A 14,310-nucleotide genomic window follows, 5' to 3' on the forward strand; every position below is an offset into this window, starting at 1 on the left:
TCATTTTTTTCTATCTCAATCCTTTAACCAACTATACAATCAAAATCCTAATAAAAACTATTAACTCGGTACTTCACCTCTCTCATTCTTTCCCATTTACCACTCTCAGACGATGATAATTATAAGAAAAATAACTGTTGAATTTATAAGCAGCTAAATAATATACTATCATACAGTTTTATATATTCATAAAAGAAATTAAAAAAAAGTGAGAAAGACCCAAAAAAAAAAAGTAAAATTAGGAGGAAAAAAAAGATGGCATGGCATGGAATGGAAGCAGAAGTAACTCTCGAAATTAATCGACTCTTCTTGTCTTTAAACATCTACCATTCGAATTTATTCATTCATTCATGCATATAATGTATTAGAAAGGTAAGAGATAAAAATATAGAAAGAATTTGAATGTATTAAAATTGTATACGATATATAAGAATATTTATAATTACTAAAAATCGAGATAATAAAAATAGGCTAATTTTTTTTAATATGAGGTTAACATGTGAGTTATGGTGAGTTATGGAGTATTGGGGAGGTATACACGGTTGTGACCGCGTTCAATTTTTTGTTTTAGTGAGAAGAAATTGGACCGTCCAATTTCATTGGAGAGAGAGGGACACAAATCGGACCCACAATTTTCTGAAATCGGACCCAGGATTTTCATTGTAGAATTTCATGGATACTGAAATCGAACTCAGGATTTTCTGCCAGTACACAAATCGGATCCAGGATTTTTAGTACCTCCAATCGGACGGTCCGAATTGTCTTGCGCAGTCCTCATACCCTGATGAAACACCATATACCTTCATAACTCTGCTATACACCAACCTTCTCTCCATATTAAAATTAAAAAAGTTCAATAAAAATATAATATTCTATAATAAATATTTAAATATGTTATAAAATGCAGACATGTGAATATAAATGTATGAAACATACAAACTAAATTTACATATTATGTTAGTTTTTTTTTATGACTGAAAAAAAAATCAAACAAAATAGGTCACAAAACAAGTCTAAAACTAAATAGGCAAGTCATTATATATATACTATGTTAGTTTGTTTTATGGTGTAACTAAGTAAGTAATTTTATACATTATTAATGCTTGTTGCCAATGAATTAAGCTAGGGGTGTGGCCGGGTTGAACTGAATTTTGCTAGATATGTTTTCGATTTTAAAATTATATCATATTTATTATAAAAATCCGAATTCAATACTAAATTAATTCGAAATAGATCGAGTTAATTAAACTAGATCGTCTTAATATATAATTAATATATATAATTTTATAAATAAATTAATAAAATATGATTTTTACAAGTTAAATTTAAGAAATATAATATACATTATTTACATAAAAAATAAATTATTTTAAAAATAAAATAACATTATATAATATAAAAAATATAAGATTTATTATTAATTTTATTATAATATATATTTTAATTATATAATATGATTTTAGATTGGGTTGAGTCGTTTGAAACATAATTTAAATTTAACTAAAAAATGACACTGAATACTCAACAAAATATACTTTAAATTCAGATTGAATTGAATTTCGGATGGTCGAATTTTGCATACTATTGAAAGCCACGTGTGGAAAGTGGAAACAGCCATAATATGTAAATAGAGAAAGCTTATTCAATCAAGTTGGATTGTTCTGATGCTTAAAGCCTTAAACTTATTAGTATTCTTAAATAAATGTTAGAGATTTTTATTAAAAAAAAAAAGTATTGGGGTTCGAATCCATGTAGTAATTTAATTTATTGGTCACGATAAATCTTAAATAAAGCTTCAATCCACAACAGATTAATTCTTGACCTGTCAGGTTGAAAAATACCGTTAAAAAAAAAAAAAAAACTTATCCTCCCACACATTGTTATATATGATCTATCTATTATAATATATTTTAAGAGAGGACAAAATAGTGTTATAACAAATGAATGACATATAAAATTTTAAATTTCATATAAAATTATCATGTTATTATTCATTGTAATAACATAGAAAAAAAGCATCTATCTTAAAACTATATTTATATTACTATAGAGAATAACATCTAATCATCTATATATATTTATGAAAGTTGTGGTAGGCTTAGAGAAGGGGGGTTGAATCTATGCCTTCCTTTTTAATTACTGTTGTTACCCTTTTAAAACAGATTTGCAATTCTGATTCTGTTTTAATTTAGCAGCGGAAATTTATGAGACAATTTATTTTTGTCTCATGAATATCAGAAAACAGAACACAGCAGAGAAGAGAAAAGCTAACACCAGCATGTATCCTGGTTCGGTTGCCTTGTGCTATGCAACCTACATCCAGTCTCCTCCACAACTGTGGAAGAATTTCACTATAGTAAACAGTATTACATACACCAATCACAGGATTGACCCAATCCTTTCACACTCAAGTTCTAACCTAACTTGACATTGGTTATGCTAATACCTAACTATACCTCTTAGTGCTAACCCAACTAAGAAAGGGATACCATTCAGATACTAGATACAAGACACTTAAACAACCTAAAGAAATCAGAAAATAACTCTAGGCTTTTCTCTCAGCCTTTTTCCACTCATGGCTTTTTCTCAAGCTTTCTCACAATGCCTTTTCTCTCAAGAAATTACAGAAAGATAAGCTTAGAAAAGTACATTACAATCAGTAAAACATGAAGGAGATTGACTTCATCAACAGCCTCTGTGCTATGCGAAAAACCAGATTAGCAAGCCTCTGATTCAGTTCTTCATACTGGCGGAATGCACCTTTGATTAGGTTACACTGTCCAGTTAGTTGAACTTCTTCAAAGAGCTTTCTCAGAACAAACACCTCAGGTTCACTGGTTTTCTCTCCTTGGTTTCTGAGTGAACAGCAAACTTCTTATATCTCCTTGCATGTGGCTGAGTTCTTCTTCCAAGGTCAACACCTTGAGCCTTGAGCTTCACCAACCCACAAGCTTACTTTTTCTTCTCAAGCATCAAAGTAGAACCTTTGCTTCTGACTTCTCCAATATGACCGAAAGCCACAAAATAATAACCATGGAAATCTTCTCATGGTCAACTTGATCTTAGCCATTGAAAAACTACTTGGTCCCCAAGTATCACTTGTGACCGTAGATGTGAAGCAGAATAGGGCAGAGACCAACTTTTCCTTCAAAGCCATTTTCGGGTAGTGCAGAGAGTTGGGAAGAAGGGATGAAGATTTGATGCATGCAAGATGAGATGGATTACCTTTCTTAAGCTTGATTTAGCTTGGGATTTCTGTTTTAGCTTCTGTGCTTCAAGCTTCAACTCTCTCTCTCTTGCTTCTTTGGTTAATGGCTTATGGAAGAAGCTTTTCTTCTCTTTCTCTTTCTTGCTTTTTCTGAAATCTTGATGTGACTTGATTAGAGAGGAGAGGAACGTTGCTTTGGTTGGAGCAAGATGGAGGGAATTGTTTGCTGAAACAAAATTGGGCTTGGATCGGGTAGAGATATGCTTGGCTCATTTTAATTTCTTAAGCTTGCTTCCTTTTGGGCTTTTGCTTGGGCTCTTTATTTGCTTTCAGCCCATCAAACTTGTTTTGTTTCTCATTCCATTTGGGCTGTAATTCACATTTTGGCCTGCAACACAAAATAAATAATTAGCAACATATACCTATTAATTAAACAAAATCTAATTATTTATTTTGCCAAAAATAATGTTTGTCATCACTAATTAATTAGTTAATTTCTTAACTCAACAATCTCCCCCTTGATGACAAACATGATTTTAAGCAACACTCAAAAGGAAATGAGTTTGAGTTAAGGTTTTAGAGACTCCCTTTGAATGATGTTACTCCCCCTTTCCTTTTCAACAGTAGCTCCCCCTGAATTTGAGCTCTTTTCTTTTTGTTCCTGTTTACATTAAGCTTAAAAGGAGCTGTTCAAGATGTAACTTGACTAAGGGATTCTTATACAACCAGCAACACATATTCAGCCCAGTATCTCTTATCATTACAACAGCCAAAGCATATTGTAAAACAACAAAAAATTGCAACAACAAAGTTCAGTTCTAATCCGAAACAAATTTCAGAAAAGAATTAGCAGCATCAATAACTTATCAGCAGCAATCAACTAACTAATCAGAAAAATCAGCAGCATCATTCAACTGAATCAATCGACTGAATCCTATTACTCCCCCTTTTGTCATCAAGGGCGGATAACAAGCAAGAGTAACAAAAACAGTACTATAGACCCTGCAAGAGAGGTTAGTGCACAGCCAAAAGAACTAACTAAATAACCAAAAGTGCATCAGTGTTCAAAGTTATTACAGTTATCCAAGATAACAAAAGTATACCAAATAGCAGCAAAATAAAACAGAGTTTATGAGACAAAAAATTGAGGAGCATCAACAGATTTTGTGAGACAAATCTAGGCATCAGAACCATTCCCCTCCGAAGCAGCTTCATCCTCAACATCAGTGGCAATGTCTTCATCATTTTGAAAATTATCAATGAAGGTCATGAGCACAGCCACCCTATCCCTAGATTTCTTCAGAAAGTTCTCATGCTTGCTAGCTAGTTTCCTTTGTTCCTTACTCATGGCAATCAAGTGGTTTGACTGGGAAACAAACTCTTGAGCAACATCCTTGACCACATTCAGCAGAGTGGATTTCTTCCCAGTGGAAATGGAAGTACCCTCAGTGGAAGGAGCAGAAGAATCCTCAGGGACATAGTCATCATCTTCATCATCTAGGACAACTCTTTCAGATCTAGTGGGTCCTTTGTTCTGTTTCACTGAACCACCTCCCTTTAGATATGAATGTCTATTTTCATATTTCTCATTTGTCAAGTCAACACCAAAATACTCAAAAATACAAGTTAGAAACATGCCATAAGGAAGAGCTTTGTCCTTTTCACTTCTAACAGAGTCAAACATGTATCTAACCATCAAATATGCAAATGAAATTTCAGTTTTGGTGAGAAGGGCATATAAAACAAGAGTATCAGTGTAGGAAACCCTTTGATATGAGCCGCTTTGAGGCAGAATAATATGATTGACTATTCGGTGCAGTTGAGCACGCTCATATCCTAGGGCTTTGTGAGTAGGTGTAATGCCATCTATTAAAGAGATATGTTCACAAATACTAGCCAGGGCATCATTGTAAGAAACACCAACTCCTTCATCCCACTTAACTGACGTATAGGCACAGGGCCCAACATCAGTATACTTCAAAGCATCACTGACGGTCTCATTGTTTAAAACGATATCTCGGCCCTTGACATACGAATGAGCAGTGCCCTCATGATAAGTCATGTTTGCATAAAACTCTTTGACCAACAAGGGATAAACAGGTTTTTTGATATAAAAAAGGTGATTCTAGTCCAAAAAAATCAAGTTATCAACAAAAGGAAATCCTTTTCTTTTCAAAGATGGCAAATCAGCAAGAAAAGAGGGACATAGGGTACGATACTGGATAACCTTCTCATAAAAATCATTGTTCATGGCAGATTTGAATCTATAAGGGTTATAGTTCGAATGAGAAGTCAAAAAGTGAGCTTTGTGATCAAAAGGTCCAATGTCTGGTTCTTTAACATTCTGGAGAGGGACTCGAGTGTTACCTCGTTGAGGGCGCATTGGAACCGACCTGGATCTTGGTTGAGATGGTTCGGGTATGGGTTCCTCAGTCGCCTGACGTTTGCCTTTGGAGGAGCCAGGCTTTGCTGAACTAGGTTTTGAGGAGCCAGGCTTGGAAAGTGTGGCCTTTGGTGGTGGCGTCGGCTTGGCAGAGGCAGAAAACCTTGGAGTGTTTTTGGTCCGAGCCATGGGGTCACAGCGATGAGGAGAGGTAGGAGGAGAAGGAGAAGGGGTAAAGGTGCGGTCTTGAGAGCGAGTGGATGGCTTTGTGGGTAGCTTGAAAACCTTCTCACGAGGAGCCCTTTTTGCAATGGTTTTCTTCCTCATTTGGTTAGTTTCAATTTAAGAAGAGGAGAGAGTAGTAAGGGTAGTGGTGAAAACTGAAGTGATGGAGAAGGAGTTATGGAGGGAAGAGAGGGAGTGTTGGTAACCGTACCCAAAAAGCAAGTTTCCAAAACCATGCAACTGCATCACCATTTGAAAAGACTTGAAAAGACATGACCTCATTCAAGAAAGATTTTATTTGATTTTAAAAATTAATTTTAAAATTTTTTTAAAACAACAATATTAACCTGAAACACCTTTTTGGGCCAAAATTAAATCCTATTGAAAATCTTTTGGGCCACAAAACCTTTATTGAAAACTTTTCATGAAACACATGAGTCATCAAAAACTAACACACAAGATTGTAACATTCATATTTGGGCCTTGAGGTGATATGATATTAATGAAACACATTTGGACCACACTAGATCTGAATATTGAGGTTGGCCCAGATTGAGATTCATTTGAAACAAGCCCAGAACACGTTGACTTGAGGGAAACGTTCATCACCTGCCCAGAATTGTCTCATACCTGTTTATGAGATAAAAAAAGCTCCAGCAAATACATCAGTATTTTTCAAACAAGGAATCATAACTCAAAATTCCTAGACAAGTCCTAAGCATGCAGAATCTATCCTCAGCTAATGGTTTTGTAAAAATATCTGCCAATTGCTCCTCTGATTTAACAAATTGAATGCAAATATCTCCCTTTTGGACATGTTCTCTTATTGAGTGAAATTTCACTTCAATATGCTTAGTCCTAGAGTGCAAAACTGGATTTTTAGAAATATTAATGGCACTCATATTATCACACATCAGGGGAATATTTTCAGCCTTTAATTTGTAATCAGCAAGCTGTGTTTTTAACCATAAAAGCTGAGAACAACAAGAAGAAGCAGCTATATACTCAGCCTCTGCTGTGGAAAGGGCCACCGTTGGTTGCTTCTTACTTGACCATACATTTAAGGACTTCCCAAGGAAGCAACATAAACCAGAAGTGCTCCTTCTATCAACTCTATCACCAGCAAAATCTGCATCACAATAACCAACTGCAGAAAATTCATCAATCTTAGGATACCAAAGACCAAAATTGGATGTGCCATGAACGTATCTAATGATCCTTTTAACTGCAGAAAGATGTGACTCTTTTGGTTTGGATTGGAACCTAGAACACAATCCAACGCTTTGCACAATATCGGGTCTAGAGGAAGTTAAGTACATAAGAGAGCCAATCATTCCTCTATACCTAGTCTCATCAACATCTTTCTCAGTTTCTCCCTTATCTAATTTAGAATTAGGATGCATGGGAGTTCCCATGGGTTTGGCATTTTCCATACCAAATTTCTTAACTAATTCCTTGGCATACTTCTCTTGATGAATGAAAATACCTTTTTCAGTTTGTTTAATTTGCAGCCCAAGGAAGAAATTAAGTTCACCCATCATACTCATGTCAAATTCACTTGTCATGAGTTTTCCAAATTCAGAACAAAGGGATTCATTTGCTGATCCAAAAATAATGTCATCAACATATATTTGGACTAGAATAAAAGAATCATTAGAGTTCTTGATGAATAGAGTTGTGTCAGTGGTGCCTCTTTGAAAACCATTTTTCAAAAGAAAAGAGCTAAGTCTCTCATACCAAGCTCTAGGAGCTTGTCTTAAACCATAGAGAGCTTTAGATAGTTTGAAAACATGATTAAAATGCTCTTTATTTTCAAAACCAGGAGGCTGCTCCACATACACTTCTCTATCTATCACTCCATTCAAAAATGCACATTTCACATCCATTTGGTATAATTTAAAACCACAAAATGCAGCATAAGCTAAGAGAAGTCTTATGGCTTCCATTCGAGCAACAGGGGCAAAGGATTCATCAAAGTCGATTCCTTCTTCTTGGTCATATCCTTGTGCCACCAGTCTTGCCTTGTTCCTTGCAATTCTACCATCTTCTCCCAACTTGTTCCGGAATATCCACTTGGTGCCGGTCACTTTCTTTCCACTTGGCCTTGAAACCAACGTCCACACTTGGTTCTTTTCAAACTCAAGAAGTTCATCCTCCATAGCTTTAACCCAAGAAGGGTCACTAAGTGCTTCCTTGACATTTTGAGGCTCTATTTGTGAAAGAAGGGCAATGTTTGAACCTTCATTTGCCTTTCTAGTGGAGGACCTTGTTTGCACTCCATGAGAGACGTCCCCAATGACAAATTCCTCAGGATAATTCTTCAAGAATCTCCATTCACGAGGTCTGGTGGACTTGGAGGCAGATTCAGTCACCAAGAGATTCTGTGTGCTGCTGTCTGCAGAATTTCCTTCAGATTCATGAGACAAAATGGAATTGTCTCTTGAATTTTCATCATTTGCTGTTTCTGGTTCAGCTTGTCCAGAATTCTCTTTTCCATGATTCTGAGCAGTCTCATCCTCCTTTTGAGCTTGATTTCCTGCATCAACATCTTCTAAAATGCTTTGCACCAAGTTAGTATCACAGAATGTAACATGTATGGACTCTTCAATAATTCTAGCATCTTGATGATAAACCCTATATGCTTTACTAGTTGTGGAATATCCTACAAACAAACACTCATAAGCCTTTGGATCAAATTTTCCCAAATTTTCTTTGTTATTTAAAACAAAACATTTGCATCCAAAGATGTGCAAGTAATCTAAGTTTGGTGGGTAGCCTTTCCAAAGTTCATAAGGGGTTTTCTTCAAAAATTTCCTTATGATTGTTCTATTTAAAATGTGGCAAGCTGTGTTAACCGCTTCAGCCCAAAGGAATTTTGGAACATTGCTCTCACAAAGCATAGCTCTTGTCATCTCTTGTATGCTTCTATTTCTTCTTTCCACAACACCATTTTGTTGTGGTGTTCTTGGACAAGAGAAGTTGTGAGATATTCCAAATTCCTCGCAAAAGGATTCAAACAAATTATTTTCAAATTCAGTTCCATGATCACTCCTTATAGAAGAGATTTTCAAATCCTTTTCATTTTGAATTTTCTTGCAAAAAGGTTCAAAGGCCGAAAAGGCTTCATTTTTGTGTGCAAGAAATAAAACTCAACCAAACCTAGTGTAGTCATCCACAATTACCAAACCATAATGTTTACCACCTAGGCTTTGAGTTCTTGTAGGACCAAATAAATCAATGTGTAGCAACTCAAGTGGTCTTTTAGTAGAGATGTCTTCCTTTGGTTTAAAAGAACTTTTTGTTTGTTTTCCCATTTGGCAAGCATCACAAGTGATGTCTTTGTCAAACTTTATCAAAGGAAGACCTCTTACTAATTCTTTCTTTACAAGTTTGTTTATTTGAAACATACTTGCATGGCCCAATCTCTTGTGCCATAACCACTTTTCAGATTCTTTGGAGTGAAGACAAGCTACATTTTGATTCTTTAGTTCATCAAGAGTAAGTCCATACATATTATTGAAACGCTTGGCAACAAACATCACTTCATTTGTCTTTTCATTGACAACACAGCATTCAAGCCTTTTGAAAACAACTAAATATCCCAAATCACACAGCTGACTTATACTTAAAAGATTGTGCTTTAAACCACAAACCAAAAGTACATCATCAATGAAAGTAGATTGCTCATTACCTACTTTTCCAACAGCAATGATTTTACCTTTACCATCATCTCCAAAGGTCACAAAACCTCCATCATACTTATTTAGTTTGATGAAGTAGGTTGACCTTCCAGTCATGTACCTTGAACATCCACTATCCATGTACCACATGTCCTTTTTGTTCTTGGATGCTAGGAAAATCTGCATGATGAGTTTCAAGTAGCCTTAGGTATCCAAATTAATTTGGATCCTTTGAAGTTAATCCATCTTGGTTGCCCAAGTGCATTGAAATCACAAATAACATTGTAGACTTTGTTTCCTACAACTCTCTTTTCAATGAAGCATTGTGCATATGAGTGACCAAATTTTTTGCAATTAACACAATGATTTTCTGGTGTGTGATGCTGAAACTGATGTGAGTTATATTGCTTGAAATGATTAAAGTTTTAAAATTTTCTGGTTCTTGGAGGAGATGCATTTCTTTTGACAAACTGATTTTTAGTAAAGTTATTCCTCTTTGCAAAAGCATTTTCACCAGAATTTTTTTGAATATTTTTACCTTTCGAGAATGAGGTTTTGTAGTGAAAAGTTGGTTTCTTGAAAGCGGCCTCATTTTTCGAAATATAACCCAAACCTGGCCGGTTTGAACTTGGACTAGTTCTTGGTGAATACTCAGCTACATTTGTGTATTCTTCATCAGATTTTTCTTCACATTTTGAAACATATCCGATACCTGATTTGTTTGGTATGGATTTGGTATTTGATGAAGAAGCCACAAATTTTATAGAGGATGTGTTAGAAACAACATCTTCCTTGGCTATGTAGCCTAAACCAGATTTTTCAAACAATGGTCTTTGACTTGCAAGTAGTTTGTCCAAGTTGCTAGAGCCTTGAGCAAATTTTGCTAAGTCACCATTCAACATTTTAATCATATCATTTAATCTTTTGTTTTCAGCAATTAACTCATGTGAAGGATCCACAATGTGCTTTCCTTTTAATTTTTCAAGTTCAGATTTTAGAAATCTGTTTTCTTCAATGATGTCCAAAGCACATTCAGTTTCCTTCACTTTTTCTTTTAAAAATTCATTTTCAGCTCTTAACACATCTCTTTCAGATCTGCATCCATTGTATTTATCAAGCAGTTTTGAGGTGTTTAAGGTGAGATCATCAATAATAACATGCAAGTCCTCAATGGTCAAATCATAATAATTTACCTCATCAAGATTGTTGTTTCCAGCCATGAAACAGTCTTTGTCATCTCCTTCAGATTCTTCTTCTTCATTTGAGTCATTCTCAAGATCCTCCCAAGCTGCCATGAGTACTCTCTTCCTTTCCTTCTTGCCTTTGTCCTCCTTTTTGAGCTTTGGACAGTTTGACTTGAAGTGTCCAGCCTCCTTGCAATGATGGCACGTCACTTTGCTCAAGTCTATCTTGTGCTCCTTTGAACTTGAACTCTTGTATTTGCCTTTGTTCTTCATCATCCTTCTAAATCTCCTAGCAAAAAACAAAAGTTCGTCATCTGAAATACCATCACTAGACTCACTCTCTTTCGATTCTATTTGTGGCTTGAGGGCTATTCCCTTTTTCTTTGAGTCTGTGTTTGTGTGTGTGGCTTCATAGGCAAGGAGTTTTCCTCTCAGCTCATCATAGGTTATGGGACTTATGTTGTTACTCTCGGTTAGGACAGTGGCAGTGTTTTCCCACTCTTTTGTGAGGCTTCTAAGGAGTTTTCTCACCAAGGTTTGTTCTGCATAGTTTGTACCCATAGCATCAAGGTTGTTGATTATGATTGAGAATCTCTCAAATGCTTCATCAATGCTTTCTCCATCCTTCATGCTAAACATCTCATACTCTTTTCGCAGCATATCAATCCTCGTTTCTTTGACTTGTTTAGTGCCTTCGTGTGTAACCTGGAGTTTTTCCCAGATTTCTTTGGCTGTCTTGCATCTAGACACCTTCCGGTACTCTTCAAAGCTGATAGCACAGTGAAGAAGGTTGATTGCTTTAGCGTTCAGCTCTATCTTCTTCTTGTCATCTTCATTCCATTCAGCTTCTTCTTTCGGAGTCACCACTCCATCAGCACTTGTTTTTGTTGGGATCTTGGGACCACTCACAACGATCTTCCATAAGTTGTAGTCAATGGATTGGATGAAGATCCTTATCCTTTCTTTCCAGTAGGAATAGTTCTTTCCATTAAAGAAAGGTGGCCGGTTGTTTGACTGGCCTTCAGTGAGGGTGTAGGCAATTGTGGTTGTGCCCAGATTGTTCGCCATTGGATCTTTGCTCCAAGCGGTTAAGCTTGATTCTTGAGACCTTAGCTCTGATACCAATTGAAGGTTGTGGTAGGCTTAGAGAAGGGGGTTGAATCTATGCCTTCCTTTTTAATTACTGTTGTTACCCTTTTAAAACAGATTTGTAATTCTGATTCTGTTTTAATTTAGCAGCGGAAATTTATGAGACAATTTATTTTTGTCTCATGAATATCAGAAAACAGAACACAGCAGAGAAGAGAAAAGCTAACACCAGCATGTATCCTGGTTCGGTTGCCTTGTGCTATGCAACCTACATCCAGTCTCCTCCACAACTGTGGAAGAATTTCACTATAGTAAACAGTATTACATACACCAATCACAGGATTGACCCAATCCTTTCACACTCAAGTTCTAACCTAACTTGACATTGGTTATGCTAATACCTAACTATACCTCTTAGTGCTAACCCAACTAAGAAAGGGATACCATTCAGATACTAGATACAAGACACTTAAACAACCTAAAGAAATCAGAAAATAACTCTAGGCTTTTCTCTCAGCCTTTTTCCACTCATGGCTTTTTCTCAAGCTTTCTCACAATGCCTTTTCTCTCAAGAAATTACAGAAAGATAAGCTTAGAAAAGTACATTACAATCAGTAAAACATGAAGGAGATTGACTTCATCAACAGCCTCTGTGCTATGCGAAAAACCAGATTAGCAAGCCTCTGATTCAGTTCTTCATACTGGAGGAATGCACCTTTGATTAGGTTACACTGTCCAGTTAGTTGAACTTCTTCAAAGAGCTTTCTCAGAACAAACACCTCAGGTTCACTGGTTTTCTCTCCTTGGTTTCTGAGTGAACATCAAACTTCTTATATCTCCTTGCATGTGGCTGAGTTCTTCTTCCAAGGTCAACACCTTGAGCCTTGAGCTTCACCAACCCACAAGCTTACTTTTTCTTCTCAAGCATCAAAGTAGAACCTTTGCTTCTGACTTCTCCAATATGACCGAAAGCCACAAAATAATAACCATGGAAATCTTCTCATGGTCAACTTGATCTTAGCCATTGAAAAACTACTTGGTCCCCAAGTATCACTTGTGACCGTAGATGTGAAGCAGAATAGGGCAGAGACCAACTTTTCCTTCAAAGCCATTTTCGGGTAGTGCAGAGAGTTGGGAAGAAGGGATGAAGATTTGATGCATGCAAGATGAGATGGATTACCTTTCTTAAGCTTGATTTAGCTTGGGATTTCTGTTTTAGCTTCTGTGCTTCAAGCTTCAACTCTCTCTCTCTTGCTTCTTTGGTTAATGGCTTATGGAAGAAGCTTTTCTTCTCTTTCTCTTTCTTGCTTTTTCTGAAATCTTGATGTGACTTGATTAGAGAGGAGAGGAACGTTGCTTTGGTTGGAGCAAGATGGAGGGAATTGTTTGCTGAAACAAAATTGGGCTTGGATCGGGTAGAGATATGCTTGGCTCATTTTAATTTCTTAAGCTTGCTTCCTTTTGGGCTTTTGCTTGGGCTCTTTATTTGCTTTCAGCCCATCAAACTTGTTTTGTTTCTCATTCCATTTGGGCTGTAATTCACATTTTGGCCTGCAACACAAAATAAATAATTAGCAACATATACCTATTAATTAAACAAAATTTAATTATTTATTTTGCCAAAAATAATGTTTGTCATCACTAATTAATTAGTTAATTTCTTAACTCAACAATTTAATTTAACATTAATCTTATAGTTTCACACACTAAATTATCTAATTCTATAAAAAAAATTATAATACAAAAAATATTATTCATGTCAATGGTCTAAATTTTAATATTGTATATTTTATTTAGAGAAAATTTTCATTTTATAAAAATCATTTTATTTATCTTTCTATTTTTTAATTTATTTATAATGTATAAAAAAGATAATCAAATAATAACACAATAAACTCTTGACATATTAAATAACTTCTAATATTGTCACATAAACATTTTAATGAAATTATCATTTTATAATTTTTCTATTATCACCATTTGTTATTCTTTTTATAATTTTATGTAGTGTTTAGTGTTATCTGTTAATATTTTTTTACTTTTATTTCTGTGTAGATTTTAGTAGTAACGATATTATTTTTCTTTAATAAATGTAAATTGGTTAATAAAATTTAATTTATTCTTTTTTTATTTTCACTTTTATTTATATTTATTATATAAATTAATATTTACTTCACACATCTTTTTTATCTCTTTTTATATAATCTTATACTTTCCACTCTTTCTCTTCCGTCTTTGCTATTATTTTACGCAATTATTAAAAGTTTAAATTTGGTTGATGGTTACCATTCTTTATTTTAGTTTACTAAACTATTTGTTCATTATATGTGAAGTGATGAATACCTAAAATACTATAATATATGATATTTTTATAATGTTTTATATTTTTTTATCTAACTATGTTTATCAATTAGATATTACTTTTATCATTTATATGTCACCTTTTTTTACAATTCACCTACGATATTTGAAGGCACCCTCTCAAAATTAAGTCAGAAACAAACTCGTATTCTTGAAGAGAAGGAGATTTACCATCTTACA

Source organism: Arachis ipaensis, chromosome B5 (assembly GCF_059453495.1).
Source record: "Arachis ipaensis isolate K30076 ecotype BB chromosome B5, ASM5945349v1, whole genome shotgun sequence".
NCBI lineage: Eukaryota > Viridiplantae > Streptophyta > Magnoliopsida > Fabales > Fabaceae > Arachis > Arachis ipaensis.